This window comes from Aethalodelphis obliquidens, unplaced genomic scaffold (genome assembly GCF_003676395.1).
Source record: "Aethalodelphis obliquidens isolate GAN/ISIS:26980383/991018 unplaced genomic scaffold, ASM367639v1 scaffold7, whole genome shotgun sequence".
NCBI classification, from domain to species: domain Eukaryota; kingdom Metazoa; phylum Chordata; class Mammalia; order Artiodactyla; family Delphinidae; genus Aethalodelphis; species Aethalodelphis obliquidens.
Window position 1 is genome coordinate 51,021,304 of NW_020837951.1, and position 18,962 is coordinate 51,040,265.

Sequence of the window (18,962 nt, forward strand, 5' to 3'; positions counted from 1 at the left end):
ATGGGCCTTTCAGCATTCAGAGGATGCCAAGACGCAACTTTCTCCAGGTGTCCCACGTTGGGGTCATCAGACACCAGTCGCCTCCACTGTGCTGCCAAGTTCGACCTCAGTGAGATCAAAGTCATAAACCTGGAGTGCACTGATGGGGACGTTGGTGTCACATCTGCCCTGGACCCCAAGAGTGGCCCCCTGGGTCTGTCTCCAAAAACTGTAGGTAAAGACATTGCCAAGGCAGCCGGTACCTGGAAGGGTCTGAGGATTACAGTGAAACTGACCATTCAGAACAGATAGTCCAGACCTTTTCTGCCTCTTCCCTGATCATCAAAGCCCTCAAGGGACCACGAGGGACAGAAAGAAGCAGAAGAACATTAAGCACAGTGGAAATAGTACTGCAGATGGAATTGTCAACATTGCCAGACAGATGTAGTACCAATCATTAGCCAAAGAGCTCTCTGGAACCATTAAGGAGATCCAGGGGCCTGTTGTGTTGATGGCCACCACACTCATGGCATCATAGATAAACCTCAACAGTGGTACAGTGGAATGCCCAGCTACTTAAGAGCTGCAAAGGGAGTTATTTCAATAAAGGATCATTCGACAACTAAAACAACACCACTACAGCATGGTTATCAGGCAGAGGGTCTGCATGAGTGCTTCTGGGCCTCTTCAGCCCCAGAGTGGCAGAAGAGGGACCAAGACATCTCCACACATCCTCCAGAATGTGGGTACAGCTGAGTTGAGAGTTGGCTGCCATAGTAAGGGATGGGCTGGCTGACTAACCTAAGCCAGTGACCAGATGAGGGATGTGGCTGAGACACAGGGTGGTCTGCAGGGCCACCAAAGCCATGGTAGGGGCAATGTCAACTGAAGAAAAACACACATCTTAAAAGTTGCAAGTTATGCTTTATTCAGGGACCTTACTGAGGACTGTAGCCCAGGAGATGGCCTCTCAGATAGCTCTGAGGAACTACTCTGAAGAGGTAAGGGAGGAGCCAGGATATATAGGAGTTGTTGCTGAAACAAAACAAAACAAAACAAAAAAACATGTACTTGAACATTAAAAGATTACTGCTAATCACAAAAAAATGACATCTCACGTTAATGATGTTAGTGCTTTTCTAGGGGAAGATGGAAGAGTCTGGGCTCATGAAATTATTCCTTAGATATGCATCTTAACTATCTAGAACCAGTATCCTGTTTTTCTCCATCCTGAATTCTCCCCAGGGTGCGCCGTCAGGGCGGCTGAAGTGGCTGATGACTTGATGGCCTGGAAACGTTTTGTTCACTGGAATAGCAGGCAACATTCTTTGTTTACTGAAATGACAGGCAACATTTTTTTGTCTGCAGCTGGGAGCAAATCAGAAGGGAAGACCCTCCAGCTCTGACTGAGCTAGAAAGAGCCACAGTTTCTCCAAGCACAGAGGTCAGTAGTACAACCAGCCAGGTACCCAGAGACATTGCTAAAAACGTCAGCACCAACAGTCTTAGCTCAGGCTGCCGTAACAACAGACCACAGACTAGGTGGCTTGCACAGCAGATATTTATTTTCTCACAGTTCTAGAGTTGGGAAGAACCAGCTGATTGGGTTCTTGGTGAGAGCTCTCTTCCGGGCTTGTAGATAGCAAACTTCTCGCTGTGTATTCACATGGCCTTTCCTTGTTTTTGTGCATGCAGAGAGAGAGTGAATGAGTTCTCTCTTCTTTTTCTTATAAGGCCGCTAATCCCATGATTGGTGGGATTAGCCACACCCGTGTGACCTCAGCTAACCCTAATTACCTTTCAAAGGCTCCATGTCACATACCATCACATTGTGGGAGTTAGGTCTTCAACCTATGAATTTGGGGTAGGGGGCACAAATATTCAGTCCATGACACCAACCCTGATAACAGGTGTACAAATGTAAAGCTCACTCTCTCCTGTTGCCTCAAGCACCTGCCTCTGCAATGAACCAAGGCACCATATTGGAAAGGAGGGCAGGAAACAATACAAGATTCGCCATTTACCTTAAAACAAAAACAAAGCAACTCTTTTAAACTAAAACCTTTTTCCTCTCCAAAGAGACTAAGATACAGTTAATGGTCAGTATGAAGGAAGTTGATGAGGAAGATTTGGTCAGTTGTAGAAAAACAATAAACCACATTTAACTTTGCATACTGAACGTAGTTTGATAAATCACCCATAACTCTACCATGCTAAACATTCATTACATCTTTTTTTTTTTTTTTGAGGTACGCAGGCCTCTCACTGTTGTGGCCTCTCCCGTTGCGGAGCACAGGCTCCAGACGCGCAGGCTCAGCGGCCATGGCTCACGGGCCCAGCCGCTCCGCAGCGTGTGGGATCTTCCCGGACCAGGGCACAAACCCGTGTCTCCTGCATCGGCAGGCAGACTCTCAACCACTGCGCCACCAGGGAAGCCCCCATTACATTTTTAAGGTACTTCTTTTCCGCTTATTTTGCACGTGAATGATTAAATAGCTGTAATGATAACATTCATATAATTTTATATGGTGCTATTTGTAAAATTCATCAAAATCACTTTCCATGCTGCTGTGTGGTCCTCCTAATCATCAACGTTAATGAATGCATAAGCTGTTAGTTAAAACCCTTGCAGTTGAAAGTAACAGGAAGGCAACTCCAACTAGCGTAAGGAAAAGGAAAATTTAATGAGAAAATACTGGGATTGCTCACTGAACTGCAAGAACCAGGCAGCCCTGAGGACTTAAGTGTTAGGGGCCAGGGGCTTGATGTCACCAGAGTTCTCCGCTGTTCCTTCTCCTTCCAAAGTTCTCCACGTGATGGGGGCCATGCCACCTGCAAATGTGGGACTCAATCATACAACTCTCTGCCAGAAAGGGAGGACAAAGTCTTTTCAACAGAAAAATCTCAGGGAAAACCTTTGACCTGGATTAGATCATGTGTGCATCGTGGACCAACCACTGTGATGAAAAAGAAGGGACACAGAGGCCCTTTCTGAGTTTGATTTTCCACTCCTTTAGTGGGGAAAAGGGAGAAGGTGGAATCTGTTCATAGAAGAAGGGTAATTAATATCTCCAACACATAAATAATTTAAACAGCCTATTGTTTTAACATTTAGATTGTTTCTAATTATTTTCCAGTTTGAAATCTTCACTAGTTAAAATCATTTGCGTGTAGACGCCCTTTTCTTTGGGATTTTTTGCTTGCAAGAGAATGGAATTCATGTGTGCCAGGAGGCTAGACACACAAATACATTTCCATTGGACACATTTTCCAAGTGGGAAGGAGAGGCTTAAGGTGATTCAGCTACTAAGTGATACTGACTTGAAAGCGTGCGTCCTGATTAAGATCAATGGATCAGTACAAATTGCAAAGGACAGTACTTTCTAAAAGTATGTAAGGAAAGCTACACAGGATAAGACCATATTCAATTTTTGTGATGACTACAGTTGAAGGAAAAAGGAAAAATTCTAATAGTCTTCCATTTCCTCTAGTGTAGCAACTCTTTTCTTCCTGACCTTTGGCTCTCCCACAAGGAAGTTCATGACGACATTGTTTTCAGAAGCCAATATCATGTCCTCCTGTCTCTACTTGCAAGAAAATAACTGGGCTTCCAGTAAGTGTAATTGGTGTTAACAGTGATTTATTATACACCTAGTTCTCCAGATGGCCCTTCATGTAGGAATTATTTTTCCTGAAAACAGAAAAATATGGAATTTCTTCCTGCTCATCAGGTTATAACAGGTCTACAAGCCACTCTGTCAAAAACTAGAACCAAAAATTTTGACAGAGTTCCCTTAAGACAGAGAGATACAGAAAAAAGCACATTCCATCTGGTAAATAATTGCTGGGGTTGCATTCCTGTGCATTCAGGCAGGAGCTAACGTCTGTGCAGCATGAGGCCTTGAAAACCTCTTGGCCTAACAGGGCCACAGGAGGTAAGATCTACTTAGATCTATCCCATCCTCAGATTGCAGCCTCTGGGGTGCTGGTGCAGCCTAGACTTTCAGCTCACCCACAATCATGAGCTAGACGTACGATTATTGAGAGAGTTCACTCTTAAGTACAAAAGTTTGGACGGACACACGAGGCCAGTATTCTGCAAGAGTGAAGAGGGATATTTGCCAAGGTCATTTTAAGGTGACCAGGGTTGCAGAGCAAAGTTAAATATAGTTCTAAGTTACCTGTCATCTTCCTGAAAAACAAGCTGGAAAATGTATCTAAAAGGCTATATCAGTCTGGTGATGGAATGCTTGGGAATGGGAAAAGCATTCAGCAGTAAACAGTGAGCTATCCAAAGGATTTAAGTAGTTAATTTGTAGCAGGTTAATTTCAGGTGGCTACTCTAGTAATGATTTTTATTCAGGAAGAATTCCGGAAGCATCGGCAGGAGGGCCACATATGAGGGATGTTGTGGGCAAGAAGGTCCAAGAATTTGGGGATCCGGGCTCAGATTAGGGGTCACAGGCTCACATGCCTTGAAGGATCGGGCTGATAAATTGTGTGAAATGTTAAAGCATTGGCCTGGCCAAATAACACATATCTGTAGGGTTTAGCCTGTGGGTCAAGAGGACAGGTTGCTGCTCCTGGACTAAAAGATCTTTGAGCCTTCTTTGACTTCTGGGTTTTGTTTTATGTGGAAAGAATGCTCTTTTATCTATTAAGAGCCAAAAACTTGTGTTAACCTTTGTGGTAAGAGGAGGCGGGGTTGCCTAGTAGTATAAAACATGGTCTCCAACCTCTAGAACTCAAAAATATTTTAAAACAAGATATGCTCATACAAAGGCAACTAACAATTCCAGGCAAAATTACACAAAGTCCTATAGCCACTCGGGGGAAGTATTGCTAACTTTCATCTAGATTGGTCCTCCAAGAGGCACAGAATAGCCAAGGCTTGATTTGGGCATAAAAGGATAAACCACATTGAGATAATGGAAAGTAGAGTTGTTAGGTGGTGAGAACGATACCCCACCACCACCAAAAAAAAAGCCAAAAGGCAACCGGGCTTGGGGTGTAGAAGGGAGGTCCTTGGATCCTAGAAAAAGACCCCTATTCTGTTCTGAGACTGGGTCCTGCTCCTCCTTACTGGGAGCTGAAGGTTTTTCCTGGGGCCCCAGTTCCCCTAGCTGGGCCCCACTGCCTGCAGTCAGAGCCCTTAGAGCTCTCCTTCTATTGCCTGTTCCACACCCCAGCCCGACTGCCTGTTTGCAGACTGTCAACAGACTGCTAATCGGCCACCTGTAGGACAGTTCCCCGATGCTAAACGAAGGCAAATGAGTTCAGAGGATAAGTCTAAAATCTTGACAATCAGAAGTGAGGAGGCAGAAATCCTTCTGAGAGTTTAAATTTGTCTTTGAAACTACTTAGTGTTTATAACATGCGCTTGGGGCTGTATTCTTTGCCATTCGTAACTAACAGTGACTAATTGCCCGCAAGGTGCCCAAATCTGTGCTGAGCTCAGTAGATGCACGCTGACACTTGCCTCCTCACAGCAACCTCTAAGGTGGAGTCCTTTATTATCCCCTCTCCAGTGATGAGTAGACTGAGCCTCATAGGAGTAAAACCACATGCCCAAAGTCATCCAGTCAATGAGGGGCACAGATTCCAACCCAAGACTTTTGTCTCCAGAAACTGACTACAACTGTTAACCATTACACAATACAACTTCCTGTTCCTGTACCTGTCCTGTGGATGTGTCAACACGCAGTCCACTGCCAGAGGCAGCTGCCAGGCCTGTCGTTTGATAGAAGCATCCCCCACTTCCCAAACAAAGCACCCATTTGATGTGGGAACTTGTATCACCTGCTCTCCAAATCGTGCCTCCTTCTCACCACATTAGAATCACCTGGGGCACTTAAAAAAATCCAACCACCACTGAGGCCTCAGCCGCAGCCCCTAGAGATTCAGATTTAATTGGTTTGGGTTTGAATCAGACATTGGTATCCTACAAGATTCCCCCCAGGTGATCCTAATGTGCTGGGAGGGTTGAGAACACAGGCAGTGAGTGAGATTGAGGGCGTGGACGTGATTTCTGTCACCATGGATCAGTTATGTCACCTGGGTGAACCTTAGTTTTCTCACCAGTAAAATGGGGATTACAGAAGTCTGTACTTTATAGGATTGATACAGGATTAGGTTAGATGGAAAAAGTGGTATGCAATGAAGGTTAGGTCCCTGGTCCTACCCTTAAGAGCCTCATTGATCCAGAACGAGACTGAAGTTTATAGTTTCTCATGCAAACAGAAAAGGTATTCTTCCTGCTTTCCACTCAGACCTGCTAACACCACAGGGTAGAAGAGGGGCCTGGGTAGGCATTTCTGACAACTTGCTAGCTCTTTCCAAGGTGTAAAGGCAAATGCCTTTCAGAGCCAGACAGCTAACCTATAGGTGTGAAGTAACTCGTTTACCGCTGTAAGGAGTGCTGAAATCAGGTGTGAATTGGACCTGCCCCATGAAGGTCATCGAATTCATTAAAACAACAAGACTAACAATATGCCGTTGGGCAAACAGATCCATCTGTTGCCATTTGCAGCTGGTGGGCTGTCAGTTTGCACCCCTAGGGGCTCCCCGCGGCTTCTGTACAGGTGAGCTGCCAGCAGCCACTTCCCCTTCCAAGGGTTTCAAGGACACTGGCCGTGACAGTGAAGGGGACTGCAGACCACAGCCAGACTGGTTAGAAGCAGACAGGCAGCTAGTGGTTAAAAATGCCCGCCTTACAGACAGACCCTACTCCAAGCCCAGCTCTCCTCCGACTACCTGTGAGGCCTAAATTCACTGCTCTGAGCCAGTTTGCTCACATCTAAATGTGGCTAAAATGATCTTCCCTTTGAGGTCGTTGTGAGGATTAAAAGAACAATGGATGTAGAGCGAGCGCTCAGCTCAGTGCCTCCGCCCTGAGTAAAGGCTCCGGATGTGTCGGCTTTTGTTGGATTTTGCCTTTCTTCCAACAAAGTAAGAAGAGCCTCAAGCACTACCTGCCCCTGTGCCCTGGAAGATCACTTAAACTAGAGCCATCCAGTTCATTCTAATCCATTACCTCATCCCTCCTTTGGACCTACAGTCACAAGCACTGAGAATGAAGTCTGAAAGAGATAGTGAGAGGTGAGATAAAGGGTATAAAATGACAAAAAAAAAAAGAAGTGCAGGGTTTGTTTCTGGTTGTTCCCAGGGAGCATGGGGCAGGTGGCTCACCGAGTAGGGCACAGAGAAGTGACACAGGACTCCTCCCACATCTCCGGCTTTGCGGTGGGCCCCCATGAGTGCTGGGCAGCACCCAAGCTTGGTCAACATGGCAGGAAATGATGGATGTGTTTGAGCCTCGAGAGAAGGACTTTCTGGGTTTAACTGGGGACATCTCTTGTTTCCGAGAATGAGAATCTAGCATGTGTGGTTCACCCCACCTTGGCATTTGCCATGGAAAAGCCAAGAAAAACAAAAGTCAGGCCTCACAAGACAGGCATGTATCTGTGGTTTGGCTTATGACAGGCCCAAGTTTGAGTTCAGAGAGGCCTTGAAAGCATGGACGACTGCTAGATCAGCTTTGGTCCTTGGGCCTTAGGGAACAAAAGCCATTAACCCAGTTTTCAACTGGGAAACCATTCTCTCCATACTCTCAGTCCCTGTGGTTTGGATGAAACTGACTTTATCCCTATCTCCAGGGTGTGGGTGTGGTATTAGGGCAGGCCACCCTGAGCATCACATTCCTCTGACCTGGTGATAGGTTCAGAAATGGGCATGTGACCCTATCAGAGCCAGAGAGATACAAGGAAAATCTGTTTATATTAATATTGACTTTATTGAAGTATAACTTACATACCCTAAAATTCACCCTTTGAAGAGTATAATTCAATGATTTTTAGTAAACTTACAGAGTAACCATCACAGCAATCAAGTTTTAGAACATTTCCATAATCCCCAAAATATCTCATGCCCATCTGCAATCATAAGGAGACTTCATCTGAGGTGTTGGTAGAGGTTCCCACATTCCTTTGGGCTGGGCCTGTTTGCAGTACTGATGACCAGAGCCTGGAGCTACAAGGTGCCACATCACAAAGAACCTGAGAGAAAAGCAATCACTGCAGAAGGGAGAAATAAGAGATGTTGAGAGACTGGGGCCTGAGGTCACTGGTTGAAACTGATCAAGCCAAACATGAAGCCAGTCCTTCTCCTGGACTTTTCAGTCACATGAGCCAACAAGTTCCCTTTTGTCTTAAGCCAGTTTGAGTTGGGGTTTTCCATCTTTTGCAACGGGAAGACTCAACTGACTCCAAAAATTATTGACCAGACTCTAATGACTAAAGTTGAAACCTTTATTAAGTGGATATTCAGATAGGAATGCCCACCTTCAGATCTGTTGTAATTCTAGAATTGTTTTACCTATGACCAAAGAGCCATTTTGCAGATGAAGATTCAGGCCTGCAAAGGTAAATTGCTTAACCAGGATACATACCAGAACCTGAACACGTCCTTGACTCTGTGTAACTCTGAATTTCATCCTGTCTTTCTTCCTCAAATCATCACCATCATCATCATCATCATCATCGTCATCATCGCATTACCTTTTTTTTTTTTTCTTTTTTTTTGCGGTACGCGGGCCTCTCACTGTTGTGGCCTCTCCCATTGAGGAACACAGGCTCCAGACACACAGGCTCAGCGGCCAAGGCTCACGGGCCCAGCTGCTCCGCGGCATGTGGGATCTTCTCGGACCGGGGCACGAACCCGTGTCCTCTGTATCAGCAGGTGGACTCTCAACCACTGTGCCACCGGGGAAGCCCTGCATTACCTTTTGTAAGATGTTTAACATGTATTCTAAGTATTGTGCAACTAATAAGTCACTTAATCTTCACAAGTACCCTATGGGTAGGTACTATTATTATTCCCATTTTATAGATGAGGAAACTGAGGTCTAAAGAGGTTAATTAACTTGTTCAAAGCCATACAGCTTGTGAGTGAGTAGCAGAAGCAGGATTTGAATGCAGCCACACTGGTGACAGAAGCCATGCTCTTAACCAGTGCACTATACTGTCTCTTGTAAATTAAAATTAACCTAACATCAGCTTTTAATCAGAGTTACTTTGGTTTTTCATGCAGAGGCACTGCCTTTTTTTAACTTATATTTTATTTGTTATAAAAATAAAATGCAAACAAAGCACCCACATTTTTTCCGTATTTTATATGCTGTTCAATTATATAAAACAATTTTTATCCACCTGATTTCAAGGAGCCATAAACTTTTGTGCTTCCTACAACTTTGTTCTGTGCTTCTCAATACATATTGCAAATAAGGATTAATTGTGGCAAAAGTCTTATTCTGAGTCTTCTTGTGATGAAAAACTAAGTGCTCTGCTTTATTCATTTTAATTGGTATTTAATGATATAGTAATTGATATTTGATATCGTAATTTGACATGAAATATTACATTTCATATCAGTCAACTAACAAAAAAGTGAAAGCCTTGGAATTTAACAGCCCACTTCTAGAAACAAAATATACACATGAAAAGTGACATAAACCTGTCTTCTCTGTTTTCTTGAGACCACATGAAACATGTAAAGTACTTCGAAAGCCCTGAAATGCTATATAAAGGTAACATACAATATTCTTTAACATTTTCACACACATTGTCTCAGTTGATCCTTACCTAACGCATGTGATCAGACAAGGATTATTGGTGAATAGGCATTGTTGTTTTTAACGCAGTGCCATGGAAGGCTTTTATTTTTACGTAGGAGAGTGAATTTATTTTTATGTAGGAGAGTGCCAGGATAAAGGTGGTCTTTTAGAGAATTCAGCCGGTAGATGCATATAGGAAGGTTGGGAGGAAGGGTGGGGATTGGAGGCACGAAGAGCAGTTTGGGAGGCTGCTCTTGCAGAAACCTCAGATGCATAGGGGGTCTGTACCAGTACTTGAGACTGATTTGGATCCCAGGGGCAACAGAACTTCGTTCCAAGTTTTAATACCATTGTTAAAATCAGTGAGTCATCAATAGGGCACTGGAGAGCATAAAGGGAGTGGTAGGTAACTGGAAAACAATGGTATGCGTGTGCTGGAGGGTGGGAGTGAGGATAGGAGGAACTGATGGTGGAACCTGGGCGATTATCCTGGGCAAGTCTGATCAGTCTTCAAATGATGGAGGTGGGTTAGAGTCAGGCTTCTAAACCCTCAGCTAGTGATCCCTCATTGCAAAAGGCAGCCTGGTAACAGGAGGCTCGGGGCACAGATGTCAGTAGTTTTATTTTTCTAATTCTTGTGGAATTTACATTTTATTCCCTAATAAAGGGTGTGCCTGCCTTGGGGATTCATGCAAATTTCACAAGAAATCAACATCTTCCCCATCAAACCTAGGCCCCACTTTCCTAAGCTCTCATCTCCAGGTTTCTTCTTCTGTGGCCCAACATGATTTCATAGTCATAAGGAAATGGTCCAGTGTGGCCACTAACTCCCTATGAACTCAATACTAAATTAGTCATTCTGTTCCACGAACGCCTACAAGTATGGGGGCATTCTGGGGCACAGTTCCCGGGTAACTTGTGTGCATTTTGGTTGAGGTTTTTTTCTGCCATCACTGGTCTGCGCTCACACTGTCCAGTGTAGTGGGGATGTGGACCCTGAGAGGAGAGGAGGGCAGTGCTCCTGGGGAGAGAGAGGCTTTGGAGCAGGCAAGGAGGTTAGTGCCTCACCAGTAACAGCAGGCTTCTTCCGCCTTTGCTGCCCGTTCGTGCTGGAAGAGGAAGAAATGAAACAAGCTCAAGTCGTCATTCACCGTCAGATTATTTTATTCTTACTTGGAGAGAGAAAAACCTGCATTTGAGCCCAGCTTCTGGCCCCTTATGAGTTGTTTGAACTTGGATATGTGAACAGTTATGATAACATCTTTCCTGTCTCAATCCCAGGATTATTGGGAGGATGCATAAGTCAATGCATAGGAAAAATGCTGCACACAGTGTCCAGTGAAGCACCAATAAGCACAGCCACTTTCAGTTGGGGTCAGGATTCTCTATTACTGCTGTCTGTTGACATCTATCATCTTGGTGTTATGGTTTCAAGTGAGAGCCTCAAGCAGTATTAACTGTATTATTTTAAGGATGATGTAGCTTCTGGGACCATATTTTACTTTCTGAAGATTGTAATTTTAGGGATAACAGAATACTGAAAAGGGAGTATTCTGGAAAATTGAGGACATATGGGCAGCAGAGAGACATTTTTTAAAAAGTACTAGACTGGAAGTTAGGAGGCTTGATCCCTAGTCCCTCCTCTGTCAGTGATCTTGAACCACTGTGGCACCATTCTGGGCCTCTGTTCCCCTAATCTGTAAAATGAAGGTGCTTGACCCATTGTTTCCTAACTGGGATGAGTTGTGGAGTCAACTGGGAAGATCCCTAACGGTGGAGCTTTTGGTTTTTGTTTTGTTTCTTGCTGTGTTTCCACAGCAAGAATGTCATTGGCACAGGGTAGGTACATTGGCACATTAAAAATGTCATTGGCACAGGGTAGGTACTCAATCAATACATTTTTATTGAACAAATAAAACTTTTTGAAAATTCACAGGCCTGGGTCCACTCTAGAATCCTTGCAGTATGGGGTAGAACCTGTGTATATATATTGAAAAAGCCCTCCAGATCATTTTGTCAAGCACTCCTGGCTACAAACCACGAAACTCAACAATCCCCAAGGTTCCTTCCACATAGTTGCCGGATTTAGCAAATAAAAATACAAGACATCCAGTTACATTTGAATTTCAGATAAACATGAAAAAAATTTTAGTGTAAGTGTATGCCCTGCAATATTTGGTTGTTACAACTTAGGCTCATGGTTAGGGCAAGAGAGTAGCACTTTGAAACTGGCCCAGATTTGGGAATCAGGCAGATAATCTTGGTTTGACTCTTTGCCCTGACTGTGCAATCTTAACAAATTGCTTAACTTCACTGGGCTTTATAACTATAGTATCTCTCCTGTAGAGTTGCTGCAAGTGTTAGAGATCATATAGGCATGATGGCTGGCACTTGGCGAGTATCTAATAAAGTTTAGCTGTTATTACTATAGTTGATAGGTTTAGTTGGTTTGAAGAAACAAAACTCAGTATCAATGAGACCTTTATTGAATATACTGTCAACTGGTAAATAGGCATTCTGAAATGACCAAGATTATAGTTCATAGTTCTAGAACTTCCTTGGTGGCACAGTGGTTAAGAATCCACCTGCCAATGCAGGGGATACAGGTTTGATCCCTGGTCCAGGAAGATGCCATATGCCCCGGAGCAAGTAAGCCCGTGCGCCACAACTACTGAGCCTGTGCCCTAGAGCCCACGAGCCACAACTGCTGAGCTCATGTGCCACAACTACTGAGCCTGTGTGCTGCAACTACTGAAGCCTGTGTGCCTAGAGCCCGTGCTGTGCAACAAGAGAAGCCACCTCAATGAGAAGCCCGCACAACTCAGTGAAGAGTAGCCCCCGCTCGCCCCAACTAGAGAAAGCCTGCGCACAGTAATGCAGACCCAACGCAGCCAAAATAAATAAATAAATTTTAAAAATCATTCATTCAACTAATACTGAATTTAAAAAAAATAGTTCTAGGTAGACCTGGGAAAAGTTAGAATGAATGCTGACCTTCTATCAAACAATACCTCTATGTCTGGGGGAACAAAACATACTAAAATTTAATAGATTATCCAGAATAAATAAAGGAAGGAAGTTCTTTCATTTCATTCATTATGAAATGTCATTTGCTTAGCTGATTTTTTCTAACGTCAAAGGTAAATATTTGCTCAGGTTTTATAGGGTCATTAGACAGAGGGATAGGCTATTACTTGGGCAGTGGAAATACTTCAATGCTAACCTGGCTTATCTGTCTTCTAGGCTAAAAGCATCTTCTGTTTCTAGAACTTTTTTGTTTCCAGAAACTTCTAACATATCTCCTCTGGTTAAAAATTAAACACACATGGCAATAAAAGTAAAATGTCCATTCAAAGAAAGCAGTTTTCTCTAGAAATATCTATCTGGACAAAATCTGTAGATAATTTCAAAATGAAATTTAAAGAGGTATGACTGGAAAGTAAATTGACTGTTACATTTTCAACTGAGCTACTCTGATATCAACTACACACTTTAAGTCTGCCAATTGTTATTTCATCGTTTATCCAACACATGTTTATTATTGAGCATATGCTAGGTACCAGATACTGTTGTGCTAGGAATCCTCACTGAACAAAACAGGGGTCAGTGAACATAATAGACCCCAATCCTTGCCTTTGAGGAGCTTGTATTCTGGGGTCGGGAGAGAAATATAAGCTTTCTCCATAAGTGAATTCTGTAGGCTGTAGATGGTGATAAGTGCTGTAGGAAAAGGAGAACGGGCAGGAAGATGGGACTAAGTGATAGGGGTGGAGTGGCAATTTAAACAGCATGGTAACAGTGGGCCTCTCTGGGAAGGCGACATTTGAGGAAAGGAGGTGATGGCAGGAGCCACAGTGCTCCAGGGATGAAAAGAGGAACGTCACGCACAAAGGACCTGAAGGGGGAGTATGCCTGGAGTGCTCCAAGAATGGGCCAGGAGGCCAGTGTGGCTGGAGTGGAGAGAGGGAAAAGGGGAGGAGGAGGGAAGAGGACTAAGTAACTATTATTGTCTTAATCATGATTAGGGGCTCCATGAACCCAACTTCCAATTCTGAGTCTTAGTTTATCTACTGTATGACTGCAGGGAAATCCTAAACTGCTTACCTGGAATGATGGTTCTTGTAAAGCATGGGTAGGTTAGGATTTATTTCACAAAACTGTGACTGGAGAAAATCAGTATAACTTGGTGGTGATGAATGTGCTTTAACTGATAGATCTGAGTTTATATTCTGGTTTCCTTACTTGCTAGATGTGTGCCCTAGGGCAAGTTACTTAACCTCTCTGTGCTTCACGTTCCATCTCTGCAAAATGAGGCAACTAAAAGTGGCTACTTTTGAGTTGTGAGGGTTATAGGAGAGGGTCCACATAAAATGCTTAGCACAGAGCTTGGCACATAAAATGTACTAAATAAATATCATGATTATTTCTTGAAAAGTATAATTAGGAGGATTAGGCATTTCAAAATATCTATTTCAGTGTACATTTGAAATGTATATTTAATAACCAAAACATGCTCTTGCACAAAAATGTCTTATTATTGTTATGAATTGTTGTGACAGCCAGCCTCCAAGATGATCCCCAATGATCCCTGTCTCTGAGTATTTACACCCTTGTATCGTCCCCTCTCACATTGTACCAGGGTTGGTCTATGGGACCAAAGAATATGGCAGAAGTGATGGCATGCCATTTTTGAGAATAGGTTATAAAACACATTGCAGCTGTGATCTTGATCTCTCTCTTTCTCTCTCTCTCTCAATCATCACTTGTTCTGGGGAACCAGCTGCCATGTCATGAGTAGCACTGTGGAGAGGCCCCCTATGGAGAGGCACCCCTATGAGGTCCACATGACAAGGAACTGAGGCCTTTTGCCAACAACCATAAGAGTCAGACCCTTCTTGGAAGTGGACCCACCAGCCCTGGTCAAAACTTCAGATGACAAAAGCTCTCACTGGCATTTTGACTCTAACTTCATGAGATAGCCTGAGTCAGAACCATCCAGCTAAGCAGATCCCAGATTACTGACCCTCAGAAACTCTGTGAGATGATAAACTTTTATACTCTCAAGCGTCTAAGTTTTGGGGTAATTTGTTTATGCAGCAACAAATAACTAACACTCTATGTGTGTGTGTATATTCAACAGTTAATTAAAATTTATATACATATATGCATATGTATATGTTTTAATTAACTTTTGAAAATATAGAATATATTGGATCTAATCCAATTTCTATCATTTTTCTATCACCTTTGGTCTTTAAAGATCACCATTGATCCTTGGTAGTTTATAAGCATTTGTTCAGTTATTTTTTACATACTTGTTATCAGTGCATACACTCCTTTTTGTATTTGATTTTCCCCCTTAGAATCATTTCACATGTACCAACAGATTGCAACATTCTTAGCATTTTTACTGGCTATATAGCATTCCTCCCTGTGGCTTTGTCACATCATCTCAAACATTCCCTATTGCAGGACATTCGAGTTACTTTCAGTTTTTAAAATAATAACAAAATAATAGCTGGCACAATAAAAACTAGTGCCAATTAGCTGGGCAATGTACTGAGAGTTAAACAGACTAAGTCCCTGCTCTTAGATACATAAAAGACAACACAGAGGGAGCAAGCCCTCCTAAGGTACACACAGACTACAAGCAGATATTGGACACAAACATTGGCTAAATAAGTGAGTTGCCCTTTAGGCTGGTCTACGATGGTGAGTACCAAGGAGCTGAGTCAACCTGTTTATGAAGATAATAATAATAATAGTCTTCTAGAATTCAGTGTTTCCTGCTGAAATATAGGAATGACAGTAGACAATAAAACTTTTGCTCCAAGTCTCAAAGCAGAGTTTCAGAGAGGGTAGCCCTGAACAAAAGCCACTGTCCCCAGACTGTGTGTCTGTCTCCTCCCATTTCACCATTCTCCTCCCCTCCTTTGGCTGTGCTTTGTCAGGGTCTACAATTGTGACTGGAAGAAAGAAGTTGATTAAGCCCTTCTTTGCTGAAATCCAGCACGACAATATATGTACCAAGTCTCCTTTTGAACATAGCATTCATTAAAAGGCTCTTACGTAACCAGATCCTGTAAGAGAGGAGCCATCATTTCTCCAGCTTGGTTGGTTCTGGTGCTCAGGCTCTGACTTTACTCATGTTCCTTACAGGGTTTTGAGGACCACCGGGTAAGCAAGCCATCTTTAACATTTAAAAAATAATTTGTGATTGAAGGGAGCTACACTTAATATATTAAGAAACATTAAACATGACTAATTCTAAAACCTCATCAGGCTCGTGCCCATCAACTAGATTGATGGGCACGAACCTGATGAGGTTGTTTTATTTTTTTTCTGATGAGGTTTTAGGTGCAGCCCTGCCAGTGGCAGGGAGGGGGAATTAACACTTCTTTAAAGCCAAGACTGAGGTTGTGTTGACATCAGCGTTCCTTATTAAGTTTCAGCTGTGATCATCCTCAACTGAATGTGGGGCAGCCTCCTTCCTTTCCCCTCCTCCCCACTCAGTGCCCCTACCACCCACGGAAGACTCCCCTCCCTGTCAGCTTCACTAAGAGAAACTTCGTTTTTATCTTCCGTTAAAAGTTTGTCTGATGAAAAGGCTCCAAGGCTCAAAAGACAGCTCAGTTGTTTGAAAACTCCTGGGTTAGAGAATGGTGCTATGAGGTCAAGGTCGAAAGGTCACTGGGTCGGGGTTTCCTTGCCAAAGGAGAAGAAGCTTCAGTGACAATGACTCAGCTCACAGTTATCGCTAACATGGTTGCAAGAGCAAAACAAAACAATGTAATGCACATGCTGTCCTAGCTGCAATGATCAGTGCTGAGTTCTGGCTCTGCACTCCTGCAACATGGGTTTGCATCCTACCTCCACCACTTAGCACTGTGGCTTTCTGCAGATATTTGAAACTCTTTAAAGCTCCATCTTCATTGCTCCAAACTGTGGATATAATCATGTCTACCTCACAGGAGAAGCAAGTTCTCAATAAGTGCTATCAATTACTAAAATTATATTGTTAATTATAATAATGCTTATATTATTATAAATATTATATAACTAAGCCTATTATTATAAGATTATAATAATACTTATTAATACTTACATCTTTCAAGTCAAAGTCTATTATATTACAGTTAATTTAGTGTATGTATTAACTCCCCTAAAGGTCAGGTGGTTTCTTGGGATTCTTCATCTTTGTGTCCTTTATAAAAATTAACTGAATGCTTTGGACACAGTAGACCCTCAATAAGTATTTGTTAAATAAATAAATGTTCTAAATATAGTGGGTCTGCAGGGATAGGCTTGTACACATAATCCCTCCACTTAGCATCCTAGGAGAATGTCATACACCTTTAAATGCTCTATAAATATTTTATAAGAGTAACAATGATGTAATGAAGATTATAATTATGAATAAAGATTACTCTTAGCTTAAATTTCCTGAAATAGGGTTAAGTCCTTCAGCAGCATATAAAACATATTCACACAGGGTTTCAGTCTAATGCAAACTGAACCCTAACTTACTTTGTTAAATAACTAAAGCAAATGAATTGCTGAGTCCTTTACCTTTCAAACAATCGTTTCCAGGAACCAGAAGTGTGGGGCTATAGATTGAAATAAATTAGGCCTTCTTTTTTTTCTAGATTTAAGTAATCATTATCTTACGTGTTTTCTGACAACAGTCAGCAACTAGATTATTTTACATTCATTTCCTAAGCTTTGTGATGCTTCTAACTAAATGGCAAACCAGCTAGTGAAATGTGAGTTATGGGCTTTGGGATATAGAAAGTAGCAGAGCTGGCCCTATGGGCCATTCCCTTCTGCTTCTCTGTCTTAGATTTCTCCAACCAGGGAAGCTGAAGCTCTCTTTTGGAAGAGGAAACCACAGAGCCACTGGCAGAAGGTAAGTCTTCCAGACTGTGAGTCATAGACTAGCATTTTGTAATATTAATAAATGTTCCTTAAAAAGAAGATTCCTTAGCGGTAGTAAGACCTTGGGCAAGGGTGAGGGAACACATGGCTTCCCTTAATAAACTTCCAAGGTTGGCACTGGAAAAGGATCTGCAGGTGGTGGATCCAGCTGTCTCAACTGCACAGTCCCCCTGCCCCCCAGTTCACCTTCCCTTTGAGGGAGACTCCCTTGTGCTGTGCTCAGGTCTGCACCCACACTCTCTCTCTTACACACACAGACACATTCTTGCCACTTTGACTTCCCTTTGACACTCTGGCATGAAGACAGCTAAAACCCCTTCCCTCACATCTCTGTAAAACATTTGAGAATGACAAAACTTAAAATCTCAATGATAACTATGGTATACATCCATTGTAAACAAAGAAACAAACAAAAAGGTGGGGGGTGGAGGAGATGAAGAAGAGTAGAGTATTAGGAAGGAAATTGCTTCCAGGGCCTGCCCCAATTTTACCTGTCCCAAAGGTCTGGTACAACGTTGGTGGCCTCCTGCCTGTGTCTTCCTTGCTCTCTCCTGATTTCTCTCCTTGCTGCCATGTACCTCATTGGGCCTGAGTGTATGGGACACTCTCAAGGTGCCAGATTCTTACCTGCAGTATATCCAAGGCCCATTCTCGTGCAACTCACTCTGTGAGGTTTGATCCTTACTGTAACTTGATGAAGCAGGCACAGTAGGTATTCCTTCCATTTTACAGACAAGGCGCTTGGGGCTCAGGGAGATTAAAGAGTTGGCTGCTGGCGTTTGCACACAATTCTTAGTATATGACAGATGACTAATTGCATTACACGAAGGGCCGCAATGCAAATGGTCTGGTAGAATGTACCAGTGTAGATACTCTTTAACTGCAAAGTGTGTATAACTTATGGTCATGTTCATTATTAATGTACTAGATTACCTTAACTGAATCCTGAGGGAATGGGCACAGGACAAATTGGTTTTGACAGGAAAGGAGGGAGAGGAAAAGGTTCTGAACATGGGATGCTGCCAGTAAGACGGTCCTCGATATGACCACAAGTGTAGAGCGCTGGGCCACGTGATGCCATTGGGGGTGATATCAAATAAATAAATAATGTGTGTTAAAAAGTGCCTGAAGGAAATTTGCTGTAATCTTAACAGTGGCTATATCTAGGTGATGGAGCCATAAGCAATTGCTATTTTTCTTTATTCTTTTTTATATTTTTCCAAAATCTTTTTCTTATAATGGTCATACATCACTTTTTTTTTTTTTTGCGGTACGCGGGCCTCTCACTGTTGCGGAGCACAGGCTCCGGACGAGCAGGCCCAGCGGCCATGGCCCACGGGCCCAGCCGCTCTGCAGCATGTGGGATCTTCCCGGACCGGGGCACGAACCCGTATCCCCTGCGTCGGCAGGCGGACTCTCAACCACTGCGCCACCAGGG

The 18,962-nt window shown here is 43.1% G+C and overlaps 1 pseudogene; it reads left to right on the forward strand.

The window, feature by feature from the left end:
• On the forward strand, window positions 1-559 carry LOC113620186 (60S ribosomal protein L12 pseudogene; annotated as a pseudogene).
• The last annotated feature ends 18,403 nt before the right edge of the window (window positions 560-18,962 follow it).